A 13,489-nucleotide genomic window follows, 5' to 3' on the forward strand; every position below is an offset into this window, starting at 1 on the left:
GTGATACTATATCACAACCCAAAGAGACTTATTCTGAGACTACAATGTTGGTTTAACATTTGATAATCAAGCTGTGTGATTTAGCAACTAACTGAAAAAATAGCTAACAATCAAATGGTGTTCTCAATAGATGAAGAAGTATCTGATAAAATTTAGCCCCTATTCATGAAAATAACAAATAGCATCCTAGGAATACAAAAACTTTCTTTATCTGATAATAGGCATCTTCAAAAATTACAAATGCATTTTCTGTCTGCCTTCTCTCCCACCTAAGTGCATGTTACCACCCCATGGAAGATTCAATAGATATGGACATGAGCCCCCTTAGGCCACAGAACTACCTTTTTGGTTGTGAGGTAAAGGCTGACAAAGATTATCACTTTAAGGTGGATAATGATGAAAATGAGCACCAGTTATAGTTAAGAATGGTCAGTTTAGGGGATGGTGCAAAGGATGAATTGCACATTGTTGAAGCAGAGGCAATGAATTATGAAGGCAGTCCAAGTAAAGTAACACTGGCAACATTGAAAATGTCTGTACAGCCATCAGTTTCCCTTGGGGGTTTTGAAATCCCACCACCTGTGGTCTTAAGGTTGACGTGTGGTTCAGGGCCTGTGCATATTAGTGGCCAGCGCTCAGTAGCTGTGGAGGAAGATGCAGAGTCAGAAGATGAAGAGGAGGAGGATGTGAAACTCTTAAGTGTATCTGGAAAGCGATCTGCCCCTGGAGGTGGTAGCAAGGTTCCCCAGAAAAAAGTAAAACTTGCTGCTGATGAAGATGTCGATGATGATGAAGAAGAATGATGATGAAGATGATGATGATGATGATTTTGATGATGAGGAAACTGAAGAAAAAGCTCCAGTGAAGAAATCTATACGAGATACTCCAGCCAAAAATGCACAAAAATCGAACCAGAATGGAAAAGGCTCAAAACCATCAATACCAAGATCAAAAGGTCAAGAATCCTTCAAAAAACAGGAAAAAATTTTTAAAACACCAAAAGGACCTAGTTCTGTAGAAGACATTAAAGCAAAAATGCAAGCAAGTATAGAAAAAGCACACTGAATAGCTCTGGGCACTACTGATAAATTAAGCCCAAAGATGGGGAGAAAGGAAAAGGAGAGACAAATATAGTCCATACTGAGTATCATCAACAAACCAGGCTGAAGTCTTCTATTTTAATCTCAATCCCCTTTCCTGATTTGCCACCCACACCCACTTGCAGGCTGGAAGCAATCTCTCTCTTGATTTCCTAAAGCACTTTTGACTGCTGTGAATTTAGTTGAACCTTATATATTGCTCTCTCTTATTTGTGCATATGCCTAATCATTTCTTAGACCATGTTTTAATCACCTTTGTATCTCCTTAGCTACTCAATAAATATTTGAATGAACCAAAAAAATTACAAATGCAAACAAAAAATAATCTCCCAAAATTTGAGGTGGAATATTGATAGCCTTTGTCATGAGATTGAAGCCCTGCTATCACCACTTACCATACAGGGCAGGATTCACCAACCCAAATGCCTACAAATTTCATGCAGGATACATAAATGCTTGAACCAAAAAAGGGTGGGCTATAAGTCAATAGCAACGATGGGGCTATAGAATTTGAGAAAGCGATTTCTGTAAAAGTTATTCAAGAGCCGCCCCCTCCCTCCATGCCTGCAAGGTAGGCGGAACTCTGACCACCGGCACATCAGGCCCAGAGGCCTGCTGAGGGGCAGAGCCGCCCCCTCCCCCCGCACCTGCGAGGTAGGTGGACCTGCGACCCACCTGCAGGTCAGGCTCAGCAACCTGCGGAGTGACAGAGCTGCCCCACGCGCCTGCAGGGTAGGCAGACCTGCGACCCACCAGCAGAACAGGTCCAGCGGCCTGCTGAGGGGCAGGCTCACCCCTCCCCCAGTGCATGCAAGGTAGGCGGAACTATGACCACCAGCAGATCAGGCTCAGCGGCCCGCTGAGGGGCGGAGCCGCCCCCTCCTCCCACACCTGCAAGGTAGGCGGACCTGCGACCCACCGGCAGGTCAGGCCCAGCAACCTGCGGAGAGACAGAGCTGCCCCACGTGCCTGCATGGTAGGCGGACCTGCGACCGACCGGCAGAGCAGACCTAGCGGCCTGCCAGCTTGGTAGACAGATCACCCCAACTGGAGGAGGATCACAGCCACTACCTGCCCTGCAAGGGAGTTTTTTCAACTATACAAGAGCAATATAAATAAATAGAGGGAAAATTTCAAAAACACAACAGTTTCACCAAGCAGAAAGAAACGCGAGCAGTATGAAAAGACAAAGAATGAAAGGACCACAAGCAATGCAGGTCAACTCAACTCTAGAAGAGGTAATAGCTGCAACAGATGGAATGTTAGGCAAAGAATTCAGGATATACATGCTTCAGATGATCTGGAGTATCAAGGAAGACATGAGACAGCAAAATCAGACAATGAAAGATCACTTTGACAATGAATTACATAAACAAATCCAAGAAGCAAAAGATCAATTACACAGGGAGATAGAGGTAATAAAAAACAAACAAATAGAAATCCTAGAAATGCAGGAAGCAATAAGCCAACTTAAAAATTCAATTGAGAATACTACCAGCAGAGTAGAACACTTAGAAGATAGAACATTGGACAATGAAGACAAAGTATTCAACTTGAAAAGAACATGGACAGCTCAGCAAGACTGTTAAGAAACCATGTTATCCCAAGAAATATGGGATAACATAAAGAGACCAAACTTAAGAGTCATTGAGATACAGGAAGGCATAGAGGTCCAAACAAAAGGAATAAACAATCTATTCAATGAAATAATACGAGAAAACTTCCCAGACTTGAAGAATGAGACAGAATCCCAAATCCTAGAAGCCTACAGGACGCCGAACGTGCAAAACCATAAGAGATCCACACCTAGACACATTATAATGAAGATGCCCAACATACAGAATAAGGAGAGAATTTTAAAAGCTACAAGAGAAAGGAAGCATATTACATTTAGGGGTAAACCAATCAGGATAACAGCTGATCTTTCAACATAGACTCTGAAAGCTAGAAGATCCTGGAATAACATATTTCAAACACTGAAAGAAAATGGGTTCCAACCAAGAATAGTGTATCCAGCGAAACTAAGCTTCAGGATGGAAGATGAAATTAAAACCTTCCACGATAAACAAAAGTTAAAAGAATTTGCAGCTAGAAAACCATCTCTTCAAAAAATCCTTGGCAAAACATTACAGGAAGAGGAAATGGAAAATAACAATGAAAACCAACAGTGGGAGGTAGGACAGTAAAGGGGGGAAAATAATCAAAGAGGGAAACAAATCAGGTTTAGTAACATTAATAAACAAATATGGCTGGAAGAACAAACCATATCTCAATAATAACCCTAAATGTTAATGGCTTAAACTCACCAATTAAGAGACACAGGCTAGTTGAATGGATCACAAAACAAGACCCAACAATATGCTGCCTACAGGAGACGCATTTGATAGGAAAAGATACATAGACTGAAGGTGAAAGTTTGGGAAAAATCATATCACTCATATGGACTGCGGAAACAAGCAGGAGTGTCCATACTCATATCAAATAAAATGGATTTCAAGCCAAAGTTTATCAAAAGGGATAAAGAGAGACACTACATACTGCTCAAGGGAACCATACACCAACAAGACATAACAATCATAAATATATATGCCCCAAATAATGGCGCTGCTATGTTCATCAAGAAAACTCTTAAGTTCAGGAGTCTAATAGACCACCATACAATAATCATGGGAGACTTCAACACACCTCTCTCACCACTGGACAGATGTTCCAAACAAAAGTTGAATAAGGAAACTATAGAATTCAATAACACAATTAACAACCTAGACTTAATTGACATATATAGAATATACCACCCAACATCAAGCAGTTACACTTTTTTCTCAGCAGCACATGGATCCTTCTCAAAAATAGATCATATATTATGTCACAGGGAAACTCTTAGACAATATAAAGGAGTAGATATAATACCATGCATCTTATCTGATCATAATGGAATGAAACTGAAAATCAACAATAAAAGAAGGAAGGAAAAATCATGCATCACTTGGAGAATGAACAATAGGTTACTGAATGATCAATGGTTTTTAGAAGACATCAAGGAGGAAATTAAAAAATTCTTAGAGTTAAATGAAAACACAGACACAACATATCAGAATCTATGGGACACATTGAAAGCAGTTCTAAGAGGAAAATTCATTGCTTGGAGTTCATTCCTTAAAAAAAGAAAAAAAACAACAAATAAATGATCTCATACTTCATCTCAAAATCCTAGAAAAAGAAGAGCAAAACAACAGCAAAAGAAGTAGAAGGCAAGAAATATTTAAAATCAGAGTTGAAATTAATGAAATTGAAACAAAAGAAACAATTGAAAAAATTGACAAAACTAAAAGTTGGTTCTTTGAAAAAATAAATAAAATTGACAGACCCTTAGCCATGCTAATGAAGAGAAGAAGAGAGAGAACTCAAATTACTAGCATACGGGATGAAAGAGGCAATATCACAACAGACACTTCAGAAATACAGAAGATAATCAGAAATTATTTTGAATCCTTATACTCCAATAAAATAGAAGATAGTGAAGGCATCCATAAATTTCTTAAGTCATATAATCTGCCCAGATTGAGTCAGGAGGATATAGACAACCTAAACAGACCAATATCAATTGAGGAAATAGAAGAAACCATCAAAAGATTACCATCTAAGAAAAGCCCAGGACTGGATGGGTATACAGCAGAGTTTTACAAAACCTTTAAAGAGGAACTAATACCAATACTTTTCAAGCTATTTCAGGAAATAGAAAAAGAGGGAGAACTTCCAAATTCATTCTACGAGGCCAACATCACCCTGATTCTGAAACCAGACAAAGACACTTCAAAGAAAGAAAACTACAGACCAATATCTCTAATGAACCTAGATGCAAAAATCCTCAATAAAATTCTGGCGAATTGGATACAAAAACATATCAAAAAAATTGTGCACCATGATCAAGTAGGATTCATCCCTGGTATGCAAGGCTGGTTCAATATACGGAAATCAATAAATGTTATTCACCACATCAATAGACCTAAAAATAAGAACCATATGATCATCTCGATAGATGCGGAAAAAGCATTCGACAAAGTACAGCATCCCTTTATGTTTAAAACTCTCGAAAAACTAGGGATAACAGGATCATACCTCAACATTGTAAAAGCAATCTATGCTAAGCCTCAGGCTAGCATCATTCTGAATGGAGAAAAATTGAAGGCATTCCCTCCAAAATCTGGAACAAGACAGGGATGCCCTCTCTCACCACTTCTGTTCAACATCGTTCTTGAAACACTGGCCAGAGCAATTAGACAGACGAAAGAAATTAAAGGCATAAAAATAGGAAAAGAAGAACTTAAATTATCACTATTTGCAGATGACATGATTCTATACCTAGCAGAACCAAAAGGGTCTACAAAGAAACTATTAGAGCTAATAAATGAATTCAGCAAAGTGGCAGGATATAAAATCAACACACATAAATGAAAGGCATTCCTGTATATCAGTGACAAATCCTCTGAAATGGAAATGAGGACAAACCACTCCATTCACAATATCCTCAAAAATAATAAAATACTTGGGAATCAACCTAACAAAAGAGGTGAAAGATTTATACAATGAAAATTACAGAACCCTAAAGAAAGATATAGAAGAAGACCTTAGAAGATGGAAAAATATACCCTGTTCATGGATAGGCAGAACTAACATCATCAAAATGGCGATATTACCAAAAGTTCTCTATAAGTTCAATGCAATGCCAATCAAAATCCCAACAGCATTTCTTGTAGAAATAGATAAAACAATCATGAAATTCATATGGAAAAATAAAAGACCCAGAATAGCAAAAACAATGCTAAGCAGGAAGTGTGAATCAGGCGGGATAGCGATACCAGACTTCAAACTATACTATAGAGCAATAGTACAAAAACAGCATGGTACTGGTACCAAAACAGGCAGGTGGACCAATGGTACAGAATACAGGACACAGAAACCAACCCACAAAATTACAACTATCTTATATTTGATAAAGGGGCTAAAAGCATGCAATGGAGGAAGGATAGCATCTTCAACAAATGGTGCTGGGAAAACTGGAAATCCATATGCAACAAAATGAAATTGAATCCCTTTCTCTCACCATGCACAAAAGTTAACTCAAAATGGATCAAGGAGCTGGATATTAAATCAGAGACGCGGCATCTGATAGAAGAAAAAGTTGGCTATGATCTACATACTGTGGGGTCAGGCTCCAAATTCCTCAATAGGACACCCATTGCGCAAGAGTTAACAACTAGAATCAACAAATGGGACTTACTCAAACTAAAAAGTTTTTTCTCAACAAAAGAAACAATAAGAGAGGTAAAAAGGGAGCCTATATCCTGGGAACAAATCTTTACTCCTCACACTTCAGATAGAGCCCTAATATCCAGAATATACAAAGAACTCAAAAAATTAGACAATAAGATGACAAATAACCCAATCAACAAATGGGCCAAGGACCTGAACAGACACTTCTCAGTGGAGGACATACAATCAATCAATAAGTACATGAAAAAATGCTCACCATCGCTAGCAGTCAGAGAAATGCAAATCAAAACCACCCTAAGATACCATCTCACTCCAGTAAGATTGGCAGCCATTAGGAAGTCCAACAACAACAAGTGCTGGAGAGGATGTGGGGAAAAGGGTACACTTGTTCATTGTTGGTGGGACTGCAAATTGGTGCAGCCAATTTGGAAAGCAGTTTGGAGATTCCTGGGAAAGTTGGGAATGAAACCACCATTTGACCCAGCTATTCCCCTTCTCAGTCTATTCCCTAAAGACCTAATAAGAGCATGTTACAGGGACACTGCTACATCGATGTTCATAGCAGCACAATTCACGATAGCAAGATTGTGGAACCAGCCTATATGCCCTTCAATAGATGAATGGATAAAAAAATGTGGCATTTATACACAATGGAGTATTACTCTGCATTAAGAAACGACAAAATCATAGAATTTGGAGGGAAATGGATGGCATTGGAGCAGATTATGCTAAGTGAAACTAGCCAATCCTTAAAAAACAAATGCCAAATGACTTCATTGATATAAGGGGAGTAACTAAGGACAGGGTAGGGACGAAGAGCTAGAGAAGAAGATTAACATTAAACAGGGATGAGAGGTGGGAGGGAAACGGAGAGAGAAGGGAAATTGCATGAAAATGGAAGTTGATCCTCAGGGTCATACAAAATTACATATAAGAGGAAAGGAGGGGTAAGAGAAGAATAATACAAGTGGAAGAAATGATTTACAGTAGAGGGGGTAGAGAGAGAAGAGGGGAGGGGAGGGGGGATAGTAGAGAATAGGATAGACAGCTGAATACATCAGACACTAGAATGGCAATATGTAAATCAATGGAAGTGTAACTGATGTGATACAGCAATCTGTATACGGGGTAAAAATGGGAGTTCATAACCCACTTGAATCAAACTGTGAAATATGATATATTAAGAATGGTGTAATGTTTTGAACGACCAACAATAAAAAAAAATTTTAAAAAAAGAAATCTATAAATAATAAAACTATAAGTAATCCAAAAAAAAAGTTATTCAAATTGAATTACAAGTCAAAACCAAGACAAAACAAAACAAAAATCACTGAGCCAGCCAAGCAAAATATTTGCAGGCCAGATTTAGTCTCAGTCTGCAAATTGGTGAGCTTGGTTTGTGTTATTTTGGTCCCAATCTTTGAAGATTCTTCAGTCAATAGGTCACTAACATAACTCAAACTTTACATCATAAAGGAAAACTGTTACCAAGTCTATTACTGCCTGATGGAGACCTGTGTTTCAAATAGATGTCAAAGCCTTGATAAAGTTTTTGATATTTGGAAGAGAAAGCTGAAAGTAATCATAAAGAAAAAATATACTGTGGTTTAATATGAGAAGGGAGGCTTTAGACTGTGGACCCTTATGGATAGTGATATAATAGCCAAGCCACTTGCTTTTAAGTTATTCCAATAAATCTTAAATCATCTTGTCAACTTAAGAAAAAAAAAAAAGAGGAGGAATTTTCAAGATGGTGGAATAGAGCAGGAGGTCGCTGTCTATTCTGCAGCATGAAACTGAGAAAGGAGACAGGCAGCTTCTCAGCAAGATGAGTGAATGACAAAAAAAAAAAAAAGGAGTGAGAAGGGAAGAGGGCTTTATTGGAATTTAATACTGGACACTCAAAGCAGATTGGGGACTCAGAATATTGGATATAATAAAATAAGGAAGAAATCTCTAACACCACAGCTGCTACCATGGCTGGAAGCACCAGCCAGGGGTCCCTCCACAAGCATTGTGGAGGGATAAGAGAATTAAAGGAACCCACATATTTAGGAGCCTGAGGCGCGACTGGGTATGGAGAGTTTAGAGATCAAGGACCCTGGTCAACTAAACTGAAAGGCAAGCTGCACAATATCCTTGTATGGGAAAGAAACTGCATCTATCCCATTGGCCCACAGAGGACAGAGAAAGGAACCATTTTGCAGCCAGACCATGGAGGCCAGAAGCTGAGGGTGCCAATCCCTGGCAAATTTGAGTCTGGCCTGAAATCCAGGCCTGGCAAACCGAAACTTCACAACATAGAGCGTGCCTAAGTGACCAGGAGATAATCAAACTGGAGAGAGGTTTACACAGGGAACAACTAGTCATGGAACCCCCCCTAACTCTCCCTCCCCCCCCCCCCCCGCTTGCAGGACCAGTTGGGAGAAATGTGCCTGGATGGCTAGAAAGGGAGGGGGTGGGTGAGACTGAATTTGGAGACAGAACCTTAGACCAGGAAACCTGGGGTTTGCAGGTGACATAGTGGACTAAGAATTGGCTCCTCCACCACACCAGTGGAACCCAGGGGAGATTCCTGGGCAGTAGTGTTCCTCTGTCGACCAGCAATTTCTGGGCCCTGAAGGTTTGCTAGTTTAGAATCTCCACAACTGGCATTCAGTGAAGAGCCTGGAGCTTACCTAAACCTAAACCCCAACTCTAGGAATTCTGCCTTTGGGAATTCTCACCCTAGCAACCCTACCCTAAGGGTAGCGCAAGCATCATCCTACAGACCACCCTGCTCAGAAGGAAAGCTGAAAATCTTTTGAACTCCAACAGAAACAATTCTTTAACTTTTCATTGATATCCCCCCCCCCACTTTTTTCTTTTCTTTGCTTAATTGTGATCTTAAGGTTTCATGGACATTTATACATATTAATATTTGTTTTTTTTTTCTTTTCTCACTTGTAGCATTTTTGAAACCAGTTATTTTTCATGGGTCAGTTTTTTGAGGACTAGGAAGTTTGATTAGTATATTTCAGTTTTGTTTTGTATTCTTTTGATTAATTAATTTTAAAATTTTTACTTTGTATATTCTTTCTGTCACTTATCCGTTTCTCTTGAATCTCTTTCTCTCTTTTTCTGCTAACAGTGGATCTCTATTGTTCTCTGTTTCACTCTTCCTTTAATTTTTTACTTCAATCTTCTCTTCTCCTCCCTCATAATAATAGCATCCTACATCACTTCTGTTCTCTCCCTGTCCACCATTCAAAACTGTAAACCATTTTGCAAACTTACTGTTTTTATTGTAGGCAATAACTGATCATATTATTTCTGTTTATTGTGACAACATTGTAGATGTCATAGCAGGAACCATATGGTTTAATGCTTTGTTGTTATATCATTTGTATCCCCCTAAAGGGTGAGATACTGGAAACATTCAGGGACACTATAAGTCCACAGGGTAGAAACTCTACTGCCTGATATCCATACTGTTACATGAATGTTACATGAAAAATCAAGGGAAAAAAATCACCCCAAACAAACCAAGATACTTCAATAACAGAATCCATTGACATCACAGTGGAAGAAATGACAGAAGAGTGTGAAATGTACATAGTTAAATTAATCTGCAAGGTAAAGGATGATGTAAGGAGTGAAATCAGAGAGAAAATACAGGAAGTAAAAGATCACTTCAATAAAGAAAGATATTCTGAAAAAGTATTAAGCAGAAAAAAAAGAGCCTGTAAGAACTCACATTGTAGTATTGCATGGGGAAATGATATAAGATCAAATGTTCAAATTCATCCATATTTTAATAACACACAATTTGAGTTTAAGTTGTCTTTAATTTATCTTAATGTTTATGGTTTTAAGTCAAGCACAACTTCAGGATGATTATTCCTAAGTATAAAATATTATGATGGTATTATAAAAGTATTTGTTAAATTTTATTTTCTAATAGTTTCTGATATATAGGAATTAACTGTTTAACATCCTTGCCTTATTCTAAATTTTCAAGGGGATAATACTACCTTCCTTACTAAGAATAACATTTGCTGAAGTTTTGTTGGTTTTTAATATAGTTCTTATTTGAACATCAGAGTTCCATTCTAACCTAGTTTGCTACAGGTATTTGGAATTTTAATCGTGAATGTTGAATTCCATTTTGTACATTCTCTGCATCTATCAAGAGCACCATGGTTTTGTCTTTTAGTCCCTCAGTGTGATACATGACTAGGTTCCAGATACCATGCACGTGCTAAGGGTAACAAAAATGTAGTATGAAGGACAGGATCTCAATTCGCTGGAGGAGACATAACACTGTTTATATTAGTAGTGATTACAAATAATTGCATTTAAATAAGATCTATAAGTCACAAGACACTTGGAAACACAAAAGAACTGGAGGTAGCTGTTGGAAGAAAGGGGTAAAAAGAGCAAAAGCAATGGCATTTAAAACATTTTATGAGAGGCTTAGAATTACTGAAACTCATTAAGCACTTACTACTTGCATTATCTCACTTACCCTCAAAACAACCCTGTTATTTGCACTTAAGAGAGAGGAAGCTGAAGCTCATAGTGGTTAAATAAAATGCCCAATGTTACACAGCTAATAAGTGCTGATGAAGGAATTCCAACTGGCTCCAAACCCAACCTCTCAAGTTTCTTTTGGAAGAGGCACCAAAACATAGTGGTAAGAAATTGTGCAGGGTTTAGTCTTGATAAACAAGGTTTTTAAAGTGATATCCTTATAGATGGGAATATAAGGGAAGAAGAAATTGCATTCTGAGCTATTTTAGAGATTCTTCATCTTTAGAATTATAAAGTTTGAAATTATTTCATTCTGGACATTGCCACATAAATTTCTTTAAATGAAAGAACTTATTTGTGTGCTTTTGGGACTGTGGGTAGAGCAAAGGACTGAATGCTTGTCTGTTTCAAAATAAATTCCTCAATTCCCCTCATTTCTTCCTACGTGAAAACTCTAAACTCACTCATAATATTTCCTAAGACAGTGCCTGACCCTGTTGTCACTGTCAGCTACTCCAACATTTTGATGATGCTCTATGACAACATCACATTTGTTCTGAATATTATTGCTTCTGACTTCTCCACCTGCTGCTCCATCTAATTGTTAACATTACATTAACTTTCTAGAAACCTCATATCTTGGCATTTCATATCTTATCTACCTAGTATTTCAAGCCAGAAAACAAAAGCAATACATGACTTAGAAGTCACTAGTCCATGTTTATAAAAATTAGTGTTATGACTGGTATTATTTTTTACATTCTTCATTGCATAGAATTCTAACATTGCTGACAACACAGAGATGAAAATTACATAGAAGTTAAAAATCATGGAAAATAATATGATACATATATTTAGTGATGATTAAACATAATTTCAAAGTATTGAAACATGTTAGGAAATGACATATGGTAAACAGAAGAATATTTAACTCTGAATAGGAAGAAAAAGAAGTAGAATCTGTGAGAAGTACTTGGGGCTGTAAAATTCAGATTGAAAAAATTTCACAGAAATGTGGCAAGAACTTATACCTGGAATGTAGGCTGTGTTCACTATTCTATGAGTTTAAATTATTTCCTAGTTTAAAGTGAAAAAATAGGAATTAGAATGGGTTCTAGTCTTTTAAATAGCTTTGATGTTGATGACTTCATTACTTGATTCCGACCTTCTTATCTAAGGTTTCCATTTTTTTTTCTTATTAGACCCTTTTCCATTCTGAAGTTTGGGGAATGCTTTTGTTATGTTATGTGACACTGCTTTTCTTGGCACATTCTAATTTACAATATATGAAAATTTAAAAGCATCCCTTAAACAACATATCCGAATTAGTTATTTGACAGTGGAGATGAAAACACATTGCACAGAAACTGCTGCACTCACTTGAATTTGGACTCTTCTGTTAACTGAATGAATGGATTCTTAGTCATTGCCTTGAGTTAACATCATTGGTCTAAAGATAGAATATGTTACACCATATCCAGATTGGACCAACAACAAAATCCAGTGTGTGCTAATAATGAATTATCTATACTTCGCTTCGAAATTAACTCACAGGAGATCAGGGTTTCCCCTACACAGTGCATTTAATCTCAAGAGAAAAACTTATACACAATATTCCCCAAATGATTTCATCCATCATGACAGTTACTTTTCTAAATGGCCCTTGAAATTGACACAAATGAAAACACAGGCTTTAGGGCTTTTCCTTACTGAGGCTACCAGCCTGCTCTACCCTTGGACGGTTACAGCCATGGAGGGGAGGGGATTTCCTCCCTCACACTGATGCAAACCCAAATCACCTCTACAGATCAAGTCCTTTGGAAATATCCTCTAAAAGTGAACGATTCCATAATGAAGCTGTGTTTTGGAGCCCTCTCATGCGTCCCTGATCTGAGAAAGTGAAGACTTTTGACCTGTTCTGTCTCTCCAGGGACAAGTTGGTGTCAAGGCCTGTGAATATGTCAGTCATGGCTTTCCGCAGGCACAACAAGTAAGAAACTTCAAGATTTCTAAGTGTCTACCTGAAGGAACACTGGAGGACACGGGCTGGTAGAATCGAGAGTAAAAGAAAAGTTGGTGTGATTTGAGAGCTGCAATAAACGATGGAGAAGTTACCTCATCTTTCAGCCGCATCGCCCCCTCCAGCCCAGGTCTGATGGCCTTCACGTGTTGTGTTAATTTCTAATTCTGGTCATTCGTTACCTAAGCAGGAACAAGTCCTTTTCAAGTCTTTCTTTGTATTGTGTTTGTCCTCTCTTTCCTCGAAGTCTCCATTCCTTTGGTTCTCCAAGTCCTTACAGATCCAAGCTATTGACAGCTTCAAGTGCCATGGCAGTGCACCTGGAGGACCTGAACACTGGAGAGAACGCCTTATAGTTCCTTTGAATTGGACTTGGAAATAAGAAAGGTCAAAACACATGACTCTAAGGAATCTACTCACAGAGGTAAAGACCAAAATGCTTGGATATGCTATAAAGTGGTCCTGGGCCCAGGAAATAAAATAGTTTATGTTGACTTATCCAACACTTGAAAACCATCCTGAAGAATTCGAATTTTAAACATATGGGATTTGATTGAACTTAACAAGGTATCTGGCCCCAGGA

General features: G+C 38.1%; 1 pseudogene; it reads left to right on the forward strand.

Moving 5' to 3' along the window:
* The first annotated feature begins 290 nt into the window (after nt 1-290).
* On the forward strand, nt 291-1,089 carry LOC113181945 (nucleophosmin pseudogene; annotated as a pseudogene).
* The last annotated feature ends 12,400 nt before the right edge of the window (nt 1,090-13,489 follow it).

The sequence above is a fragment of the Urocitellus parryii genome, chromosome 3, assembly GCF_045843805.1.
Source record: "Urocitellus parryii isolate mUroPar1 chromosome 3, mUroPar1.hap1, whole genome shotgun sequence".
In the NCBI taxonomy this organism is placed as follows: Eukaryota; Metazoa; Chordata; class Mammalia; order Rodentia; family Sciuridae; genus Urocitellus; species Urocitellus parryii.